The sequence below is a fragment of the Panthera uncia genome, chromosome A2, assembly GCF_023721935.1.
Source record: "Panthera uncia isolate 11264 chromosome A2, Puncia_PCG_1.0, whole genome shotgun sequence".
Taxonomy (NCBI): Eukaryota; Metazoa; Chordata; class Mammalia; order Carnivora; family Felidae; genus Panthera; species Panthera uncia.
The window spans coordinates 106616625-106639558 of record NC_064816.1 but is presented as its reverse complement, the minus strand read 5'-3'; the positions used below and the strand labels follow the sequence as shown (position 1 = coordinate 106639558).

The 22934-nt window shown below is 37.2% G+C and overlaps 1 protein-coding gene across 4 annotated transcripts in view; it reads right to left on the bottom strand.

Moving 5' to 3' along the window:
- Nucleotides 1-22934, bottom strand: part of HDAC9 (histone deacetylase 9) — a 903132-nt gene that overhangs the window by 593855 nt on the left and 286343 nt on the right. The window lies entirely within an intron of this gene.

The following is a 22934-nucleotide window of genomic DNA, read 5'->3' as shown; positions in this document are numbered from 1 at the left end:
GATCAGAGGAACACCTGTATAAATAAATCCCAGAAGTAGGTAAGGACAGATTGTGAACGAGGAGCAGTAACCCCAGCCAAGAGAAGAATAAATAACTGAAGCGTGTGGAATAAAAATGACAAGGAAGATAGGATAGGGCTTAGTGCATGGGGTTCTTTGAAGGCTCCTGCATTTAATGAGTTTAGTCTAGAAATGCACGTGAGGCAGGTTTTTGACCACGGTTTTGACAAGAGGAAAGAGTATTGTTAGCTATTGACCTAACACTGCTGAGACATTAGTTACTTCCTGGCACCATCGTCCCCACTCCAGCTCAATCACTTTCAACATGGCTAAACTGGAGATACTAAGTATTACTATGCAAAGCGCAAAGATCTCATATTAGGATAAGTCAGGAAGGGCTGGGTCTTCTGCAGGAGAACAGGGCCACCCCAACCCCCAGAACTTCCACTCCCACCTCGTCTTCCCAACTACTGAATGAGGTAAATGTCTGCAGAATATTGCAAAACAACCACATCCAGTAGATGTTTAAGGATTAAGGAGGTGTCAAAGAAAGGAGGTACCTTTCTTTGAGTACAAATCTCTTAGAGCACACTGAAGGAGACTATCAGATCATTTTATTTAGGTCTGTTAGCCTACACATTCATTAGCCTGTAAATTCATATCTGTGCCACACTTTAAATAAATGTACAATATTTCATAAAAATTCCGACTCCTAGTAGTTTTCAAATAGCAAATATTTGACATGCCACAAGCAAAAGGGACTAAAAGTAGCGAAAGCTGGGCAAAGTACAAGAAGATTTATTTCCTCCAAAACAGCCACAAAATGATTAAGTTTAGATTTAAGAGTTTCCCATCATTTTCAGACCACAACTAAGGTTTCTCAGCCTCGCGTACACAAATTGGACTGCTGTGTTTATTTAACATCTGATAGCTTAACCTAAACACTCAGGCCCTGCTCCATTAGGAAAAGAAAACCTAAGAGGAAAGTTATTTTTGCAAAATGCAGACTTGATTTACAAGACACAGTCTCCAGTTCTTCAAGGTAATGATCAATGGAGGCTCCTCTTCCTATTCCAGGACTCGGGGCTAATCACTTTCATCCTACATCTGAATTCTTCCTCTGCCTCACCCTTCCAGCAGAGCTCTGATTCAGCTCCATCCACCTCTACTTGAGTCACTTAATTCCATGTATAAATCAAAGCAGGGCTCTCAATTTTTCTATCTCATTGGTCAGCATCCTCTCCCATTCTAGATACAGTCCTCTAACCTCTTATCTGCCCTCTTGGATCCCATCCACATCTCTTGGATACCTTCTCAGTGAATGTCCACATGTCCACGGTCATATGATGTAAGGGACCACTGCCAACCTCTGGGCTTCCAGAACAATACACTTGTCTGACTCCACACTCATCCTTCACATCTGTTTCCCAGATCAGTAGTAGGATGTGTCTTCCTTCCAGTCAATCAGTTCTATAGCAGTGTATTGGCAATACAGTGTACCAGCAACTTCACAGGTTTCTAACCTGATGATCCACAGTATCCCCCAACTATACACCACATGACTTTACTGTTTGTTGTTGTTGTTGTCGCTGTTGTTAAACTAAGTCTAAATGGGGAAAACTGGTTCTTTGGCTACTTCTGCCAAAAGGCTTATCATTGTTTTCGTCTTTTTACCTTCATCTAAGGTAATGAATGATGCCACTGAACATTGTGATCTCTAAGCATCCATACTAGGCATTGAAATAAAAACAATTCAAGAAAGATTCACCCACCACCTCTCCAAATCCCTGTCATTTCTGATTCTTCTTTTGGACTCTGAGGGGAATAGACCAGTGTAAGGATGCCATGAGGGCCTCCAAACAAGGGTGGTAAAAAGGGGTTCTGTGATGCCCTAAGTAACATTGCTGCTGTGCATCCTTGATATTCCCCAGCTGAAAGAAGTAGAGAAAGGAACATGACTTAAAGACTCCAGGAGTCAGAGCTGCCCACCACACTAGTGCCTGGCCATGTCATACAGCCCTGCTCCCAACTTTTTCCCTGGAAGATGGCCCATGAGTATCCTGGAGAGACAGAAGAGGTGTGATGCTCCTTGCTGTCATACTTCGCAAGATGCACAGCAAACACTCTCCTGAACCTCAAGGGGAGAAGCCCGATTTTTCTTGGTTAGAATGTTCTAATGCTCCTCTGAGATAATGTGATGCTTGGGGAAAAGGAACTTGAGGAGGAGAGCATTATTTGAATGACAACCATTCTCTGGGTTGCTATGATATGTGTTGCCTCACTCACATTTACTACTATGAGGTTCCCTTGTCCACAAAACAACAAATAAAAGTTGAGTTTTACTGTGTTTTAAACAATGAATGTCATTTGTATCTCATTTTTAAATCTATACTTAATTGAAATTTTCCATACACTTTGGTTTTTTCCTTCTGTACCTTTTATATGTCCAATTTTTTTTGTTGTAGTAGTAGAGACCCGAAAGAAAAAAGTGTCATTTTTTCCCTTGTAGTGACACTGGGGATAACTCTCACCCTTGTAAATTTGGTACAGAAAGGTGGATTTTTCAGTTTTCCCATATTGTTTTACTCAGTACCACCTGATAAAAAGCTTATAGAAATTAGCTTTGCCACACACCACTGACCTGCAGAGTCATTTTTCAGCTTCATGAACAAGTCCAAAGGAGAGGAAATTATTTTTTATTAACCAGGTACTAAAAACTAAAGCCTTTTATAAGAGTTGCTTGCTTCTTTCCACTGAGACCAGTAGGCAAAGGAAAAGAAATCCAACTGCAATAACTTTGCCCATAGGCGGCTTTATTAAAATCTATAAGGTGAAATTTGTAATAGAATCAAATCATCATAAAATATGTTAGGTATTTATGGTAAATACAACTATTATTATACACCTTCCTCCTGTGACACCACCCTTGGGAGAAAAGGATTTTGTGTGTTTCAAAAATGTGCTATTGTAAGGTGCACTTGGGCTCCTCTAGTTAAGGTCAAGTTGCATTTTCCATTATAAACCCGTTTCCAGGGGTTCATTACTTTGTCATAAAAACCTGCTTGGGGCTGAAATATGGCATAGAGAGTCTTAGCTCGGCAGCACATTATTTTTAAAAATGGATCAAAATTGGCTACACTCAGTTTAGTCACACTTAAATGATAAAATTATGATGAAAATAGATCTTAAAGAATTCAGTGGGCTAACACAGCTCAACCATTGAGTTGAGCAACAGATCACACCCATAATCTTATGTCTTTCCACTTGTCAAATCTAAAGACCTATAAAATCCACCACAACGCTTGTAAGCAAGGAAGCTGGAAAATAGCGTAAGCTGTTAAAAGACAAAAGAAAGAAGAAAAATAAACAAACTCAATTCAAAGGCAGTGTTTTATTTTCTGAGGTTTAAAGCAAGAGTTTTCCCAGGACAAAAATCTTACTGTGTTTTATCAGAAATTATATTAACATACCACATAACAATCCCTTCTGCCTCTATTCTGTTTCACACACCTTCTCCCATTTGTACCTGTGCTTGTCTATTCTATTTCAATTCACTTCTATTATCTCCCTTAATCATCTACTTCTATGCATCAAAAATCTGTACCCTCTGTTCCTTTTTTGTTTTGCCCAAAGATAGGAAACAAAAATATTTTTTTCTCAGTACAGCACCGATTTCTCTCCTTAGAAGAGTTGAGTTGGGGCGGGGGGAGCAATGAGGGAGGGAAGGCACAACATCATAAGTCAAAAAAAAAAAAGAAAAAAAGAAACCAAAAGAATGTGGTTGAGGACAAGATGACAACCATCAGCCTTAAGTTAATTGTACCATCAAAATAAGCAAAAATGAATCAGGAAAGGTTCTGTTTCCAAGGAGAACATGCTAACTGAAGTACTTTTCCCAGGTAAAATTCCAGTATTTAGCAGTCTTTAATGTATTAGCTAAACACAATTAACACCACTAATCAGACACTTGGAATTTTTAAGCCTGGTCTCCATAAAGGGGTGTGAAACTTAAGGGCATCATCTCTTAATAGCACCAGTCAGGTGTAAAAATTAACACCTTGACCTCTATCCTTTAAAACAATTTACAGGGATAGACTTGGGTTCAAATAAAAAGGCAAGAGAAGCCTCAAAGGGTAAATAAAATTACAGTGGAGAATGTATGGGGAGGTAATGGGAGTAGGGAATATCAACTCCTCTTTGTTCCTAACTGTTGGCGATATGAATAACCTACCTTCACCTCCCGTGTCTCATGCAATGAGATGAGCCCATATGCACTACTTCTTAATCTGTCTGCGACAGTACCTTGCTAACGTCTGCATAGTTCTTACCAAGTCTGCAATCATCTTACATATGTTTTTAACCTATTGACAGTTTGTCTCCCTTATTAGGATGTAAGTTCTACAAAAGCAGTGACTTCCTGTTTTTTATTTGTATCTTCTCCCAGTGCCCCATGCCTGGTACACAGTGTCCCTCAATGAACATTTGTGGAAGGAAAGGAGGAAGGGAGTGGGGAATTAGAGGGAGTTTGGGAGAAATAACAAACAATCTGGTAGTCACTGTCAGGACAGTCTACATAACTAATAGTCTCAAAAGATTGCCTTTTTCCTACATCCCTCCTAATAGAATAAAAAGTATAATTCAAAATATTAGAATTCATCATGTGAGAAAATATAATCAAAGGTAGAATCAACTACTAGAACAATATACAAATTTTCAAAAGAAGGTATCTTCCAGTTTTTCTCATCTAAAAATATTTCATTAAATCTTATGGTGTCAGTATGAAATTCTAAAGCTCCAGAATTTTTGAGAAAAAATTAAAAGCTTCAGTCTTCTTCTTTGAAATAATATAATGGCCTTGGGGAAGCAATAGTTGAAAGTTTCATGCTAAAAAGTCCTATATGTGTTAGCAATGTTAAGTTTCCCACACATTAATGTATCTTTTATGTCATCATAAGTAATATCAAAGAAATCCAGTTTCTGACAAGAATGATCACACTTGAGAACACTCTAACAAAGAATGCACTCCTTCCCAAAAAAGTGCAGAGATATTTATATTAATTCCCTTTTGGAAGGCTTAGGTGGCTACAAATATAAATGTGAAAATGTTTGGTGTAAGTCATTTCTTCTGTCATTCCACCATCCACATACACAAAATTACCACGTGAAATAGCCACACACATATGCACCTCATTTTCCAATAGAAAAAAAGATACAAAGTAAGTCTCAATCTAAATAATTAATAATACTGATTTGTATTTATATAGCATTTCACACATTGTCTCACTTAATCCTTAAAATGACCTTGTAAAGTTGATAAAAGTAGCCCTATTTAAAAGTTAAACTACTTGCGGGGCTCCTGGGTGGCTCAGTTGGTTGAGCATCCAACTTCAGTTCCGGTCACCATCTCACGGCTTATGAGTTTGAGCCCCACGCCGGGCTCTGTACTGACAGCTCAGAGCCCGGAGCTTGCTTCGGATTCTGTGTCTCCCTCTCTCTGCTCCTCCCCTCCTCACACACTGTGCCTCTCTCAAATATAAATAAACATTAAAAACATTTTTTTTAAAAAGTTAAATTACCTGCCAGGTCACACAGCTAGTGGCAGGATCATGATTCAAACCCTGAATTTACTTCAACTACCATGTTCTGTCCATTTTATCATAACTGCCTCTGCATACCACAGCATTTTCTACAAAAATAATTCTCTCTTGGTAGGATGTCAAACATAGTATAATCATCCATTTAAATCCATGTTGTAAAATTGTAAAATTACTGTTGTAAAATTACTATTTTGATGGAAACTTTTCTATAAATCATGTCAACTATCATGTTAACCAGATTACTGTTAAATTTCCCAATATTTGCATGTTCAACTCAGTGAAGCTTTTGTTTTATTTTGTTAAAGTATGGTATATGAAAATTTAAAAACTAGGGGCGCCTGGGTGGCTCAGTCGGTTAAGCATCCGACTTCGCCTCAGGTCATGATCTCGCGGTCGGTGAGTTTGAGCCCTGCATCGAGCTCTGTGCTGACAGCTCAGAGCCTGGAGCCTGTTTTGGATTCTGTGTCTCCCTCTCTCTCTCTGACCCTCCCCCATTCATGCTCTCTCTCTGTCTCAAAAATGAATAAATGTTAAAAAAAAAAGAAAAAAAGAAAATTTAAAAACTAAAATACAAAACTAATAAACACATAAATGTTATTGATTGATTGGTAAAGTGTTCTTCAATAACAAAAATGACACACACATACATTCAGCGGTTCTATTAAATCTTCACCTTACATTCTCCTAAGTGGTAGCCCTGTTACAACCTGATCTGCCTGGAATCTGTGGAGTGTAGCTCCTAATCAATGAATTTCCAGTGAAGAAATTAGGTATAGTTTAATCCTCAATTCTGGAATTTGCTTCAAAATAATTTGTGGAACTTTACACACACACACACACACACACACACACACACACGCCCATCCACCCCATCTCCTTGAAATACTGAGTCAGAATTTCCAAAACAGGGCCCCAATATACCTATTTTTAAAAGAACTCCACAGGGAATTTCTGATTAAGAATCAAGATTCTGAACCATTGCTATAAAGTATAACATTTGTTTCCTGACAATTTTTTAGAAAAATATTTTATGGCGTTATGGCATGCAGATGCAGAGCAGTATCTCCACAAAGATTTCCACCTTCCCTTCCTCCCAGCATTTCACAATCACTCCCTCTCAATATGTACAACTTTCCCAGCCGCCATTTTAATTTGTTAAAATCAACAAGGCACTTACAGAATTTTAGGAAGAAAATTAAGAGGGCCCCTTTCTCTAAGCTCCCTTTAACAAATAAGGTATGATTGTAAAGGACAGCCTCTTCCTAAATATTGAAGGCCCCCTGTAGAAATGTTAAGTGGAGATTATTTAAAGACAAGTACACAGAAACCTGACACACTCATTTTTAAAAGGGAGGTAGACTGTTGTTTATTTAGCTTTTGAAATCTATCCTAAATTTGGCTTTATGGAACCAAAAAAGTGTAGCTTTAAATTAACAGACTGCTTTCTACTGTCCAAGGGATAATTTGAACTTCACTGAGACATGTCTATGAATGGAAATAAAAATAACTCACATTAAACTCTAAGTACTTCCCCACACGCATTTCACTTGCCACAAGGCCCATTGTTCCAGGCGTTGCTTTTAAGCAGCCTGTAGGAAATTTTCACTGAAGCAATTTCCCATAACCAAGAAAAGGAAGGCCAAAGTGATTTCAGTTAAAAAATACATACACTTCTTAAGCTTTCGGCATGTAGGGTATCAAAAGCAGCTCTATCAGAGCAACAGTAATGGGAAATGTGAGACTCACATAATGCTCAAAATTCATAGCTAGCTTTAATTTTAGCTCACTTTTCCATACTTCTAAACAAAAATCTACTCCAGATAAAGTGTTCTGCTCCTCATTCCCACCTCATCTCATCCATTCTCTTAAAAATTTAGTTCTTTCTAGTTTTATTGAGAAATAATTGACAAACATCATGGTAGACGTTTAAGGCATGCAACATAGCAGTTTGATTCACCACAAATTGTGAAATGATTACCACAATAGTTTCAGCTAACATCCATCTTCTTATGTAGCTACGATAAAAACAAAGGGAAAAAAATTCGCCTTGTGATGAGAAGTCATAGATTTACTCTCTTAACACTTACCTATATAGTACACAGCAGTGTTAGCTACAGTCATCATGTTGTACATTCCATCCTGTACTTATTTATCTTATAAGTGGAAGTCTGTACCTTTTGACGACCTTCCTCCAATTCCCTCTCCCTACCCTTCACCTCTGGTAACCATAAGTTTGATCTTTTTCTGCCAGTTAGTTTGTTTACTTGTTTGTATGTTTACATTCCACACGTAAGTGACATCTCACAATATTTGTCTTTCTAGGACTCATTTCACTTAGCATAGTGCTTTCGAGGCCCATTCATGTTGTTGCCAATGGTAGGATTTTCTTGTAAAAGCTGAATTTTAAACCTAGAAATATTTCAAATATCCAGAAAACAAAAATATGAGAAGCCTCTCTGTTCTAAAGCACATTAATATTTTGCCATATTTGCTTCCAATCTCTTTGTTGTCCCTTCTCTTCACTCTCCAAGCGTAGTCCATCTTATGGAAATAGCCCTGATGATATCAGGCCAAAGAATCTCTCCTCCAAAACTCTTTTCCTCTTAATTCTTACTTTGACCAATTTAATGTTTTACTTCTTGTACACGATAGGTCTTACAAACTTTACTTGTTTAATTCATTATGCATGTTGGCCTAAATTAATTTCTTTACTGCTTGCTGACCCTCAGGTTTTCTCTTTCATCTTGAGTCAATGTATGTGTTTTTTTAAACACTCATTTTATCTAAGTTTTAAAAGTTACAGTACACAGTTTTTCCTATTTCCTTATTACTTTAAAAAGCATTGTTAGGCCCATTTCCATTTCTAATAAACTTTACATATATCTCCATTCTCTTTAATATAAATCTTGGCAGAATTTTAGATATTTTATTAAAATATTTTCAGTTATTTTTTGTCAATCATGTCTAAACCTACCTTCAACACCTCCCATCTGTCATGGCTTTTGAGCTTTCTAGCAGACTGTCGACTCTGAATGTCACAGTCCAGCAAATAAACAGGGTCAGCAGGAAAATATGTCCAATTGTTTCCTTTAGCTCTCCTCTGGTTCTTTTTTAGGCTAAATTGACTCAGTTAAGACCCTCCTGGGTGAAAAGTAAAATGCCATGTCTGCTAAAAAAATAAAAAGCATGAAATGTAGATCCCTAACTTGAATGACTTCATTATTGGCTGATGATAAGAGAGAAGATAAAAAAAATGTCAACAATAAAATGACACAGATAGGGGATACACAGAAGTCAAGCTCTTCTGGGGAAAATTACAGTTCTTGGAGTACAGTGGTCAGGGAAAATGACACCATGAGAATAGGATTTAAGCTAATAATACAATAATTATAATAATAGCAACAGTCTTCATTTACCAAACACCTATGCATGTCAATTTATAAGATTAGCACCTACACAGAAATATGTATCTATGTGTGTGTATGCATACTAGAGCATTCACAGCAGATTTGTGGGTCATGGATAATGCCAATTTGCCAGGGAATCTGCAAATAGATCCCCAAAACATCCTCATGAGGTAACAAGTATTATCAGCCTCATTTGACAAATGAAAAATTGGGGAACAAAAAGATTAAGTAACTCATCCAGGGTTGCCCCTATAGTGAGCAAACGTGGATTTATTTATATCCAGGTGTCTTACTCTACAGCTGCCATTCTCAATAGGTGATAATAAAGATGAAAAAGTAGAGAAAGTTTTGGAAGGTCCTAAGTGCCATCAAATGTAGGCCACTACTGGCAAGTGTGTCTCGTGGGGAACACTATTTTCTTGCAGTGTCAATAAGTGATGTGTGAGTAACAGGGTTTGATGGTCAGTAAGTGAGAGGTATTCAGGGTTAAACCGCGGCAAACAGGTCACGGTGTGACAGGACTTCTCAGAGCCTTTAAAACATGCCACCGTGCAATTTTAGATTATTAAGAAAAGGATATAGTGCACAGTGTTTTTGAATCTTCTTTGAGCAGGGAACAGTTACTGTTCTGCAGAGAAGCTGGAGAAACTGAGACTTCTCCATGGCCATGCAGCTGGTTTCGGTGAACCCGAAAGCCAGAACTGAAGACCTCTGGCTGCCAGGCCAGGCTTTGTCTAGGGAAAAATAGTGAAAGATCTTAAAATGTACCCTATGGAAAAGGTACAGCAATTTTCATTTTTAGAAGTAGGAAAAATCAGGGTACAAAATAGACTGAAGTGGAGAGACATTAGCAGCCATTATAAAACTACTGCAGGAACTCAGAAATGACTTGCAAAATGGCTGAGTCAAGGAGGTGGCAGAAAGAAAAAGGAAGATGCAAGCATTAAATCAAACATTCAAGAATAGAAGTAAACCTTGAGAGTTGCTATGAACCAGTCACTTCTGGGAGATACAGGACTTGCTGACTTACTAGGATCTTCTCTAAAATTCTTGGGGCGCCTGAGTGGCTCAGTCGGTTAAGCGTCCGACTTTGGCTCAGGTCACGATCTCGCGGTCCGGGAGTTTGAGCCCCACGTCGGGCTCTGTGCTGACAGCTCAGAGCCTGGAGCCTGTTTCAGATTCTGTCTCCCTCTCTCTCTGACCCTCCCCTGTTCATGCTCTGTCTCTCCCTATCTCAAAAATAAATAAACGTTAAAAAAAATTAAAAAAAAAAATAAAAAAAATTCTGAAGAAGCCCGCAGGCTAGCATAGAAACCTCCTCTCTAGTTCTATCAGCAGATTCCAGGGAGCAGTCAGCTACCAAGAGCCACAAGAACATCATTTCATTATTATCAGAGAATTACTTCTAAATGTGGCTTTATTTTTTCCCAACAAAGCCAAGAAAATCATGGTCAAATCTTTGAACAAATTTTTGGTTCTCATGCTTGTCTCATTCTCCACTGTCTCTTTTCTCAATCGTGCGTGTGTGTGTGTGTGTGTGTGTGTGTGCGCGTGCGTGTGCATGCCTGTGGCACTGTCTGTGTCTATGCCTGTGTCTCTGTGTTGTCCTTCTGTCTCCAGGGGCAAACACAATTAAAATCTAAAAATATCTCATTTTTTTCAAAACAACTACACTAATTGATGTGTGTAGAGAACATGTTAGTCATGTTCACAAAATGCCAAAATAAATTTAAAAATTATATCCTTAGGAAGTCACACAGTCTTTAAAACATGCAACCATGGAGACCAACTTTTGCTAAACCCCCTTTTTTCCTTTGCTACCTTCAAAAAAAGCAAAATAGTTATATCTTCAGAAAAGCACAAGATATTAATCATTAGTTCATAGTTCCTTCATCACCCTAAAGGTCCTTTATCATCAAGTCATTAAGTCCACCTCTCAGGTACTCCTTTTCCTTTCTCTTATGCATACTGTTGAAACACATAGATTTCTTCCCGCCATCTTGTGGCAGAAACCACTAGCTAATGACTAAAAGCGCCTCTCCTGCTACACATCCCAGCCTTACCTGCAGTTAGGTGAAAGAACAGCATTCTGTCCAATGACATGTGAGCAGAAGCGACCTGTGCCACTCCAGATCCAAACTGTACAGAATCACCATCGACACCCCTCCACATGCTGTCTCCCTTTAAGTGCCTGGGCAACACTAGAAGCCATGTGCAGAAAATCTCAAAACTGCCATCCAAATGGATCTGTAAGGTGCCCAGGAGAGGAGAACTGTTGTGCTGATTTAAACTCCTATCAGGAGAACTCTTATGGACTAAGGACTGTAAAGACTCTTACATCAATGAAAAATAATTTTTTACTGTGATAATCCACTGACATTTTGTGGTCTCTCTGTTACCACACCTAGAGACAGTGAAATGAAATGACAACTTGAAATAGAATGAGACCATAACGAAGGCCCAACATTTTAATATTGGCTTAGTTGTCAGAGTCAGGTAGCAAGAAACAGATATACCACAACTGGAAAATTGGAGATTTATGCCACCAAAAAACAAAACAAAACAAAACAAAACCATACCATTTAGTGAAACAGAAGCCTATAATTACTCAAAAAGTAACCTAAGTGCCCAGTGAACTTGAAGTTCTAAGGGAAACGGTTGCAAAAGGCCATGATATCAGAGTGTATTATTTGTTCCTTGCTGCTTAGTACAAGGTATAACAAGAAAGAAATGAGCTAACGCAAAAATTAACCAGTTTGGAGACAGAAATGAAAAGGAATACAGAGTCTAGAAATTTCAGACTTTGCAAGACTGAAAAGTGAGACTGCTTCTGATCCCCAAATAGCAAAAATAAGTTTCTATTTTAACAACTTTGAACAACATCCATTAAAATTCCCAATTAAACAAAAATACTTAACTCTGTGAGAAAAATAAAACTGCAGCTAGTCCACCCCTACGACTTGCCCCAGCCTTTGTTCCAGGTGGATTCAAGATGGCAATCACCGAACTGAGAAGGCAGCGCAGGAGACCAAAGGAAAGAAAAAGAGCAGAGTTAGGAACTGAGTTTAGAAAATCATTGCGTGTGGCCATGGAACTGACTGGAAGCAATATATCAGAAGCCCACCAGATTTCTGAAAGAACTATTGTAGGGGGCATAAAACTAACTGATTAGACACACACTCTCACACACACACACACACACACACACACACACACACGAAGCTAGTCATCAAAGACCTTTCTTTCTTCATTTCTCTTCTATCCTCAGAAGCTGTACAAAACAATACTGGGGCTCTAAGCTCAGGCTTGTGGTAATTGGGCTGTGAAAGCCCTGTGACCCCCACAAAGGGCCCCTTCCTCACTGCTCACTTTAGAGGTGTTCTTAGAGGATCACCAACAAGGGAGAGCTTTCCAGAGGACTGTGGCAGAGCCACTAAGAACATGAATAAAATACTCTGGGGACAATTTTGGGAACAGCATCATTTCATCTTGTTAGTCTCGTGTACAAATACACCAGGGTGATTCTGGTCAGAATATTTATCTTGTTTCCATAAAGCAAGCCCATATAGTTCAGTGAAATAGATTCTTCTCTCCTGGACAAGATGAACCCGCCCCCCCCCAACATCTCCCAGGCATAACTTAAAGTAATATTGCTAGAATTTAAAAATACCATTTGAAAAATCTTTTAAAGTGTAAGAAATTACTCAGTTACTGCAATTGAATGTGAATGAGAGGGTTTTTTCCCTTTCTCCCCCCACATAGAAAATTTTCCCCTACAACCTAAATGAAAACATACAAAAAAAAAAAAAAAAAAACCATTAAGGTGTTTTTCAAATAATGAGTTGATATAATCTGTTGTTTTACTCTCGCACACAGTCCTGAACAAAGCATATGACCACATCATACTATTGGAATTACCATTTAAAGTATCAAAAAAGGAGATACTTTGTTCAATCGTTTATCCCTATTCCGTCTACCGTTATTGTCTTATCATTTATTTTTGCCACTGATGGGAAAGATTTTTTAAAATTCACACTTGCCTTACTTATTTCTAAAAGTCTAAAGATAAGCAATGTTCCTACACCATTGGCTTGGCTAGGAGTACTATTTCAGTTGGAATTTCTCTCTGTTCAGCCTACCTCCTTCCTCATTTTCTACAAGTAGTCAAAATAGCAGAGTATCACTTTTGGAGTGACATGGCATTTCAGGAAAAGCCCACACGACAACTGTTTAAAATATTCTTTGCAAGCTTCTGACTGAGAAATACAACACAGGCAATTTAGAAAAAGGCTTTAATTGTGCTAAGATTCTATAACAGCAGAAAAGATTAAGAAGTGGGATTTTTTTTTCTTAAAAAACAGACAGGATTATGAATTCAGCATTTAACTGAGCACCTTCTACGTGCAAGCCTTCTCACTGGGTACTGGATGGAAATATAAACATGAGTAGCACAAGAACAGTTATGAACAGAAAAGATGTCAGGACAGGTTCCCACCCGCACGCCCCCCACCCCCGGCCAGCCCACCCCATGCCAAAACATGGAAAAGGTTAAGGTTATAAAAAGGGATCTTTTTAAACAAACAGAAAGACAGACACTCTTGTGAGCTGGAGATCCACTCTTCCTCTTCAGGTCTTCTATCCTCAGAAGCTGAAGGTCACCATTCCTTATCTATCAGCACAAATAAACAGATCTGAGACTCACAATCTCCATAAAAGGCCAGACACAAGAGGGTGGAAAGACATAAAAAGACTGGCAACTGCTGGACTGGGGGGAGGGAAAAACATGATGAGACTGCTAAATGGAGAGGACCCACGAAGGACGTTACTGCCAAAAGTGAAGAATGGATTTGACCACATGGTGTGTCCCAAGACTAAGAGTAAATTCCATGAGTAGAACTCAGTAAAAGAGCTGAAGAGGCTAAAGAAGGCAGTCTAGAATCTTCTTCACCCTGGGGACTGAATAGGAGTGAGAAAAAATTTCTTGAAGCTGAAGAGACTGAACATTCTCCTTTCCATTTCAATTTCAGTTATCCTACTAGGTTCCACAAAAGGGATGGAGGGACCACCTTAGACACTGCAATGTCAAATGGGATATTCTTGTAGGTGTTTAATTTCTCTCCTCTAGTAGGGAAGGCCAAATGCAGAGCAGGGGTGAGAATGACCTGGGTCTCATGTTATGGCTTTGTGTCAAAATTCTTCTGGCCTCAAAAGATATGTGTGACATGCACAGGGCCAAATACTTAGAGGCCATTTAAAAATAAAAATTACAGTCGGTTAAACATTTGACCTTGGTTCAGGTCATAATCTCATGGTTTGTGAGTTCAAGCTTCACATTGGGCTCTGCACTAATAGTGCAGAGCCTGACTGGGATTCTCTCCTCTTTCTCTCTTTGCCCCTCCCCCACTCTCTTTCAAAACAAAATCAACTTTAAACACACTTTAAAAAAATTAAAAAATAATAATTACCAAATGAGATTCCCTGTGTGAGGGGTTCACTGACAATAAGATCCCATTTAAAGATGTAAAACTGCAGTCAGTGGAAAACTGAAACCAAATGAGGTGAGGAATGAGGAATTCTCCCAGGGAATGAGAAAGAGAAAGAAATGGGGAACTGTAGATACACACTGCAGGTGCTCAGAGTCCATATTACAAGGCTCTCACAGGCTTACCTGGGCTGACAAGAGAACTCATAGTCTACACAAGTGCATGGTGTCAGAAGTGCAAACAAGCAATCTAAAGGAGTTCAGAGTTGGGAATAAGGGGAAAGCTTAATGATGAGTTAAACTGGGCCATTAATGCAAGTTGGATCTTTCCAAAGAGAGATGGATGAAGAAAATATACCAGGAGATCAAAATCATGATGACCAAAGGAAACAGAAAATGAGTAAGCATCATCAGCTGACTATTTAATGGTACAGCTTTGCTGGAACAAAGGGTACACTAAATAACCAAAGTGGCTTGAAATGTAGCTTTGGGCTATATGGGCTGTGACTTTTTTTTTTTTAATGTTTACTTATTTTTGAGAGAGAGAGAGCATGAGCGGGGAGGGACAGAGAGAGAGGGACACACAGAATCCCAAGCAGGCTCCAGGCTGTCAGCACAGAGCCCAACGCGGGGCTCCAACTCAGGAACTGCGAGATTACGAGATTACGACGTGAGCCGAAGTCGGACACTCAACTCATGGAGCCATCCAGGTGCCCCTGGACTGTGACTTTTTTGACAAGCAATGGGGAGGCTACTAAAAGTTTGGAAAGAGGAAAAGAGTTACAGGCCCTGTGCTGGGGAATTCTTTCCTCTAGCTCTTCCGAAAATGTCAATGATGGCTGCCATTTTACACAATGTGCTTAATAATAAAAGAATCAGAGGCTTCAGTTCATTGGTTTGTGCAGGATGGGAGGCTGTGAAACAAAGTGGTCACAATCATGCTGCTTAGAAGTATTTTCTAAAGCCAACTTAGATGAAAACTGCCATCAGCAAATAGTTCCAGAGGAACAATATCGTAAGTGTAACTATAGTCCTTACTTTAGTCAATTTGCAATTTGTCATAGCTAGTTAGATGTTTTCAAATAATACTCCTCTGTGAACAGAAGCAGAGAAAAGATCCCAAACCCAGGTCAGAGAGCAATAAAACACATCAATTGTGATGTACACAAAATATATTTCCAAATTAGAGGCAGGTTTACTTTAGTAGACTAATGTACACTAGTCCCAAACTGTAAACTGGCTACATTCACTAGCATACTAACATAAATGTATTCATTTCTTTTGGTGCTGTTATCCAAAAGGGAAATGATTGGATTTGAGAAGCATGCATGCAGAGAGAAGAAAGCTTTATTGAACATACACCTATCTAGTATAATTAAGAGCCTCAAAATACTTCTGCATCTGAGAGAGCTTATTTCTTCCCTGGAGCTGTAATGCATATATATTTGATTCCATCACTTTGCCTCTTTTTGCAGGAGCATGCCTATAATACATACAACTAAAGCCTCCAGAATGTCTGTAATGAGGAAATAAACCTTTTCTTTTTCAGCATTCACACTCTTCACAATGAGAAGAACTCAAACACAAAATTTACAAGCTGGTGGGTCAAAAAAAAGAAGGATCAAAGAACTGCCTTCAAGCAGTTCACATTTGCAAGTGGCAAATAAGAACAAAAACAGCTCACTTTTTACCCAACCTCGATGTTTTGTCTTTTTGTCTCCAAAAGCCTAACATCACTTATAGGAGAAACGCATTTATCTTATTATCCCTGTGAAGGGCTGACTGGGAGATACATTGAAGGAATCAGGGGCAGGCACAGAAACTGGGATACAATAAGCCTCCTTCTGCAATTGAAAGATTAGGCCTAATTTTAAGCATAACTTTTTTTTCTTCCCCCCGCCCCCAAGTTCTGACATCAAGCAGGACAGAAATCCATAACTGATGCTGATTACCCTACAGGATCACCCAAACACCTACTTGGGATCCTAACTTTCCTACTCCTACCTGAGCTATTGTGGGGCATTTTTTAAATCTCACTGAGCCTCAGGTCCCTGATGTTTAAAAGTGCAATATTATTACATATTTCAAGAGGCTGTTAAGGGAATTCAGAAATAATGTATGTAAAATGTATTTAATATGAGATTTAAAAACTTGTTTCCTACATTTCCCTTCTTAAACGATACATACTCCTGGGGCACCTGGGTGGCTCAATTGGTTAAGCGTCTGACCCTGGATTTTGGCTCAGAGAATAATCTCATGGTTTGAGAATTCAAGCCCCCTCATAGGACTCTGTGCTAACAGCATGGAGCCTGCTTGGAATGCTCATCCTCTCTCTCTCTCTTTCTCTGCCCCCCCCCCCGTGTTCATGCTCTCTCTCTCTCTCAAAATAAACTTAAAAAAATATATATATACTCCTTTTAAAATACAGATTTACTGTAGAAAAAAATTAAAAATTATCCATAATCTCCCTATTTTAAATGAAAGGCTACAAATACTTTTCTATGTTTCAATTTTTAGTATGTATGTGTGTGTATGTATACATATTTTCAAACAATATTTTATAAAAATATTGTGAAACATGCCCGGTATGTTTTGTAACTAGCACTTTTAAGATTTAGAGAAAGGCAAAAGTTTTCATTACTTTCATCCATCCCTCCTTTCTTTTATTGATTTCTTCCTTTCATGCTAAAAAGACCTTTTTTGCTTTGATGTAAGATAAATATCTATATTATCTTCAAGCTCTTTCCTGCTTTCTTTTTTTACATTCAATCTTTTGATCCATCTGGAATTTATTTTAGTATATAATGTGAAGTAAAAAACTAACTCTATTTTTTTCCAAAGAGTTCGCCAGTTTTTTCCAGAATCATTTCCGAAATAATCTTTCCTTTCTTTACTAATTTAAATGCCTCTTTTATCCTATACCTGAACAGGGTGCCAAAATGTTTTAACCCATGTAGCAACTTTGATAGCCTAATAGTGCCTGTCTGGGGTATTCAGAGCTCATGTCCGGGCCCAGCAGGGAAGGCTGCCCAGGTCACGTAGCAATGAGTCTGCTACGTCTGTCACGGAGGAAGATGGGAAGAGACCATAGCTGTGCCACAAATGTGCCAGCCCTGTGCTAGTTAAATAACTTCTGTGTTTTTCAGATTAATTCCATTGCAGCTTTATGATACATTTAGACATCTTGTAGCCCAGGTGCCCTTTTATTTCTCTTCTTAATCAAATTATTTATGGCTGTTCTTTAAAGTTTATTATTCCAGATGAATGTTATATTCTCTTTACAATGTCCCAGAGAATTTTGTTAGGATCATAGTAACAGTAAATTTATAAAAAACATGAAGATAAATGGCATCTGTACAACAAACAGTCTTTCTAGCCAGAAACATAAGTTGTTCCATTTATTTTGTCATGTATTCTCTCAATTAGAAAAATATATGTGTATACATTCATACATGATATACATATACATATGTATGCATACTCATATCCAGATTGTGCATTATATGTCCAGCACTTTCTGGTTAAGTTTTCTCTATACATTTTATTTGTTGCTATTGTGAATGGAGATATTTGTTCACTACATTATCTATATGATTATTTTAAAACCATTATATGTATTTTACATTCTCCTTACTAATCATGTTATTTCTAATAGTTTTTCTGCTGACGCATGGACTTTACATGTACTTTATATGTATTTTATATGTATTTATACTTTATATGTATTTTACATCCTCCTTACTAATCATGTTATTTCTAATAGTTTTTCTGCTGACACATGGACTTTCTACGTAGGCAATGATATAATTGAAATCATAAGATCGCTATCTGAAATCTCATGTCCTTTTTTGTTATCATTACCTATTTACCACTCTAAGTGATACACTCCAAACCCACAATTTGATCTCCAGTGCCCAGAGCGGTGCTTGCCACATGGTAGATGTTCAATAAGCATTTGTTGAATGACTGCTGCTTGAAAAGAAATAATCGTCCAAATATAACAGGACGGCCCTCCTCACATTTTGAAGAGTTATATTTGAACATTTTGGCTCCTAACTTAGTACATTGGCTAGAACTTCAAGAATACCATTGGGAGGGTAGAGATTTTTTTCTTGTTACCTACTCAGAATGTCAATGGCAGTTCATGAATACATATGACTGATGCTTAAAAATTGGCTTGGGAATTGGGCACTTGGGTGGCTCAGTTGGTAAGCATGACCTGATTCTGCTCAGGTCATGATCTCATGGTTAGTGAGTTCAAGGCCCACACTGGGTTCCATGCTGACAATGCAGAGCCTGCTTTGGATCCCCTTTCTACCTCTCTCTGCCCCTGCCCTGCTCATGCTCTCTCTCTCTCAAAATAACTAAATAAACTTAAAAAAAAAATTGGATTGGGAATAACTTGTTACTGTTAAGAAAGCATTTTACTATAACTAAATTCTTTCTTTCTTTCTTTCTTTCTTTCTTTCTTTCTTCCTTCCTTCCTTCCTTCTTTGAAATAGAGAATTGATATGGACTACATTTGGGAGATTTCTTAAAGGAAGATTACCATGGAGATTTTCTCTTTTGATCTACCAAAGCGATTTACTGTTTTAGTGAAAATAATAATTTGGGAGGATAGGAGGTTTTAAAACCACCTTGAGATGCTAATATTGACACTACCTAGAAAAACATCACTCACACACAACTTTGTACTTAACTTTGAGATCCACAAGTTTGTATATAACACTTGTATAAAAACAAGTTTGTATTTACTGTCTTTTAATAAAAAGGCATTAAATTTTTTCATCAACTATCCAAGAGTACACATACCTCAGGCAAAAAACATGAAACAACCCAAAACATGTAAAACATTAAAATATTTTCTAATACTAAACATACTGCCAAATCCTGAAATAAAACCCATAATAGCAGGGGGTATTTTCCCTAAAATATACAATTCATTTGTCTACTCTATTAAATTGGTCCTTACTCAACATTTCATTTTGAAAATTATTTCCTTCATAATCTTTTCATAGCATTATTCACTCACATTTTAAGATTGAGTCATTTATTTTTACTCTTTCTTAATACCAAGACAAAGGTCTGAAATTTGCCTATTAATTTTCATTTTATCCTATCCCATACACTTTGACAAATGGTCTCATCATTGCATCATTTTCTTTTGATTTCCTTTTTGAGTCAAAAATTTTTAGAGAAGTGGTTTTCTTTTGCTGTCTCTAGTATTTTTTTAGATTCATTATTAATTTCTACTTCATTACTTTGTGTTAAGACAATGTACACTGTGCTCTTTCTAGTTTGAAATATTTATTCAACCATATTAATTCCTTCAAGACTTTTCCCAAACCATTTGTCAAAGACCCAGAATAATTGTTTCCAACAATGTCAATCTTTTTCAAAAGTTTTACTTTATAAATATGAATAGCTTCCTCGAAGTCCACAGAGCTAGAATTAAAGATATTTGGGGGCCCTAGGATACTAAGTGCTCTTTCCCTCCAGATGAGAATGCAGTTTTCAAATAGTGCACTTGTTTAAAGAACCAAAAAAAAAAAAAAAAAAAAAAAAAAAAAAAAAAAAAAAAAAAAAAAAGCCCCTCTTAGAGAAGCCTGTAGATGGTTAGTGTGAGTTCTCCTTGGAATGGTGATGAAAACCCATGTGTAAACAGATTCCAACAGAGCAAGACTTGAGCCTTCCTTTCCCCTATGTGAGGACCAGATCTATGCCAGCAGTCAGGAGCAAAGGAAAAGCCATGTAGTAATAGGCTACATTTCCTCTCTGTTCAGACAACTCTCTTCTGTTTAATCATGGGCCCTTAGCAAGGTTTATGGAAAACTTACAACAACTAATCAACTAATGTCTTCATCTTTACCTTGCTAATATGAATTTCCATACTGCAACAATGCAATTTAATCAGTGCCATTTAATTTGCCACTCTTTATGTTTTCACAATATAAAATGTCACAATTGTGGTGTCACTGTGGAGGTATACATCAAATAAGTTGATTTTTCTCATTTAATGCTTTTCTGACTTATATTCTATGAGTTGCTATAGTAATTTCCCTATTTGCACTTAGCTGAAGTATTTTAACCTATTATTTGATTTTAAAAGTACTGTGTCATTTTTGTTAAAGGCCTTTTGAAAACAGGTTAGTTTTAAGCCTAATCTGAGAGAGCCTCTTTGTCTCGAAAAGTGGAAATGTGATGCATTTGTATTAACTGGCTCTAATTAATTAATTATTTATTCACTTATTTATTTATGTTTATTTATTTATTTTTAAATTTTTTAATGTTTTATTTTTGAGACAGATAGAGAGACAGAGCATGAACGGGGGAGGGGCAGAGAGAGGGAGACACAGAATCGGAAGCAGGCTCCAGGCTCTGAGCCATCAGCCCAGAGCCCAACGCGGGGCTTGAACTCACAGACCGTGAGATCGTGACCTGAGCTGAAGTTGGACGCTTAACCGACTGAGCCACCCAGGCGCCCCTAAGTTTGTTTATTTAAATAATCTCTACACCCAAAGTGGAGCTCGAACTCATGACCCTGAGATGAAGAGTCCCACATTTCTCTGACTGAGCCAGCCAGGAACTCGTAACTGGCATAATTTAATGTTTCATTGTACTTAGGGATTAGAGACTTTGTTTTAGGACTCAAGTGGTTTTAGAGTAAGACTTAAATAAGGTATTTTACTCATTCCACTCCAGGTGGGGAAAAGCATGAGGGATATCATCCCAGTGTTCGGTGACTTTCTTAGAGAAGAGTCCCACAAGATGCAAATCCTAGGGTGTTTCAAGTAGTGTGAACCAATCCATTAGGAATTCTGCAGAATCTGTATGGAATGGAAATCCCTTAGGTCTGTTCAAACCACAGGTGAGAATCAGTAAAGAGAAACACCACCATAATTATTTCCAAGAATGTACTGGGAGTCCCAAACAACCACATGATAAAGACAACAAAATCCCAGTAAAATAGAAACATAAATACTGAAAAAAAATTTGGTAACCTTCTGACAGATTTTGGAACTAAGACAGAAAAGAGTTGCATACTTAAGGTTAACCTTAAATTTCACAAACTGATGTGAAGTTAGATTTCTTGTGTGTGTGAGTTCAACAGAATATAATTGGTGTGCTACCCAATACCTTACCTAACTCAGTTCAATTGCTGATATAGAACAGATGGCCACTTAGAGATGAATACTGCAACATGTTCAAAGATCCGTGAAAACCTAATATTAATTTCCCTAAGAAGATGCTCACAAAATAAGCAGGTTTCTTTTTACAAGACAAAACAAATTTGGTTTATCAAGTATATACAAATTTGGAGTCTATTTGCTACATAGGCAAACTTAAATGTTCTACACAAAGAATACTAGAAACCAAATGGCAACCACTAATGTAAGATAATATAGTTATAATTTCAATCTGTATTTATCTAAGAATATAAACTTATACTAAAAATAAGGTAGCTGTTATATTCATTCTCTTAAGTGCATCTTCTATTATTCAGAGAACCAAATTTTGAGCGGTTATTTCAAAAAAAAAATAGAAGGAACCTATTAAACCATTACTAAAGAGAGAATTCATTTATGAGTTATGAAGTTATAAATTTCAACTGCACCTCAACTAAAGACATAGATCCCTATGTGTAGTAAGAATAATGATTTTTAGATATAAATCTTTCAAAAAATAAGCTTTTGTTTTATTTTGGTGTTTGAATAAAACTGATGTGCCCATAGATCAAATAACCAATTACAGTTTTAGATAAAATTGAATTAAGAGAAGGCTTTCCATATTTAGTTCCACTAAAAACAATACAGATGTCATTTAATAAAAACAAGCTCCCTTTCCTATCTGCTTTATCGCTTCAATTGCTCAGACATATTGAAGTGAAGCCATTTTGTTGTGTTTTGGTATGAGCTCTGCTTTTATAAAATTCATATGTTTACTCCAAAATAGAGCTTATGCATAGACATAAACATATTTATATATATATATATAAACACATATGCATAAATAAATATATATCTATGTTAGATATGGGTATATATAAAATCCACTTTACTCAGGTAAACATCCACAGGAAAAAAGATTAGATTACTAAAATTTGACTATCTGTGGTTAGGCGCTTTTTTCCCCTAATTATTTTTAATGTGAATTTAACCCACTCCTAGGTATTATTATCTGACATTATTATGAAAACACGATACTGTAATATGATCAGCAATGAATAAAAATAAATATATTATCTAAACACGTATAAAAATACATAGTTTGGTAAATGTAATGCACACATGTATGTATAATACACACACATCAGCATACAAATATGTATCCGTATACACACTAAATGATTTATTCTCTCAGAAAAATTAACTATGGCATTTGTATTTATACTAAAAAGAACATTTATATTTGCTCTGACATTTGTACGGCTGAAACCCCTTTGACTTT